The following is a 2033-nucleotide window of genomic DNA, read 5'->3' as shown; positions in this document are numbered from 1 at the left end:
CGTCTACGTTTTCTAGCCAGCCGTGCAAATGTGACCATCTTCATTTGGAACATACGAAGCTGACGTCCAAGTTCAGTGAAACCAGGATGATGGCAAATTGGCCATTATATGCCAAATGCAATGCAGCTATAGCCGTGGCCGAGGTGTAGGGACGACCCAAACCAGTGCCAATCGTGCTGTTATAAACGTTTTGGAGCTCCTGCACCGTGAACTTCCACTCACACAAGATATTGCCTTGATTCTTGGTAAAGTTCCGCAACTTGATCTTGTACAGCCTTCTAGCAACGACAATACAGTACAGTACCTTAGAGCCTGATACTACTGGTGCTCCACACCTCCAGGAGTACTAACCAACCACTACTACCACAGCCACACCCACCACACAGCAAAAACACTACTGTTCATCCTACGACCACCAGAGCAAGACCAACCACTACTACCACAGCCAGGTGGTGTGGAGCATCCGCCAGAGGGAGGATCCCCCTGACGGATGCTCCACACCTCCAGTAGTACCAGGCTCTAAGGTACTGTACTGTATTGTCGTTGCTAGCTGGCGGGTTGCAGGCAAAACTTCATCATTATGCTGTTCATCTGCCATGGTCATTGATTGCACTTTTAACCAATCAATGGATACAGGACATTCGGTCCGACTTTCTTCTGTCAATTTCTCACGTCTGGTATTGACTTCGCTTTTGTATATAATAAATATTACAACGAACAAGAAAGTCGGACAAACGGTCCGACGATCACTTCGTTCCTGTATATCCTGTCCGACTTTTTTTCACTAATGAATTATTAATTCTTTGTCCCACAGAAAATATATTATATACTTATTCCAGCTAATTAAATATATTCATTTGGAAAACTATTTTATAATTCTGTGATGGATAGTACATACCTATCGACCTGAGCAGTATCACTCGGGCTATTCATAGCTGAGCCAACACCACTGAAGCTCGCCAACCTGTCGTCCCCGACACCGTTATAGTACATACCTATCGACCTGAGCAGTGAAACTATACATCACTCGGGCTATTCATAGCTGAGCCGACACCACTGAAGCTCGCCAACCTGTCGTCCCCGACACCGTGATCACGTTGATGTACTGTGCAGTCACCAGGCGAAATGGCCGTGCCACAGTTGGGACGTGTTGCCGATGGTAAACTCAGGAATGATCAGTAGACTGTAGCACGCTGACGTTGGTGTGCAATTTGACGCGACCCAAGAGGACGTCGACCACGTCACGCTCTTTTTTCCAACGTACCGACCGTCGCGTATCTCCATTACGGCATCTTTAACATTACCTTTTCTAAATTCCGCATTGGAAATTCAAGCCATTGCAACATCCCTGGAGGTGACAGTACTTCTGTCCCCACGCTTCCATGGGACACAGTAAGAACTGTGGTCAGGCTGCAAACACAACTTTAGGGTGCGAATCGTGAGGAGCAGCCTCTGCACGCAATACACGTGGCACCCGGAGCCACGCCGTGTGCCACGTGTATTGCGTGCAGAGGCTGCTCCTCACGATTCATGTCCTCACTTCGTCAGAACTTGTATAAAAACCAACACACGATTGTATTGAAAATGAAGAGTCATCTACCAATGAAAGCCTACGAAATCTTGAGCTTTTAACCAATAAGACTAAGGTCGGATAGGATTGTCGTATCGCCAAGTTACAGTAACGTTATCCATACTATTAAAAAATACGTAGTATTATTAATAATATTAATAGGGAGAATTCGGAGATGAGTACCTATCTTTATCCTTAAAATAACCTCTGAAGCTTTATAGGGTTGAGGAAAACTCCGGAACTTAGTACCAGAATCCAAATGAAATGGGTCCATTTTGGGGATTCGAATCCTCGACCATGATTGGCCAGATCTGTTGACTTGGTGCAACGCTTTTTTGTTGTTGGCACTTCGGCACTTCGAATGGAGCGTGGAAGGTGGAAGCGTGGAGGATGACCCACATGAGGTGGAGTCGATCAGAGTCGCGGTGGGAGCAAACAAGTTAATGATAACCTCCATCTTTAT

Source organism: Aphanomyces astaci (assembly GCF_000520075.1).
Source record: "Aphanomyces astaci strain APO3 unplaced genomic scaffold supercont1.261, whole genome shotgun sequence".
In the NCBI taxonomy this organism is placed as follows: Eukaryota; Oomycota; class Saprolegniomycetes; order Saprolegniales; family Verrucalvaceae; genus Aphanomyces; species Aphanomyces astaci.
This window is presented reverse-complemented; position numbering follows the sequence as displayed.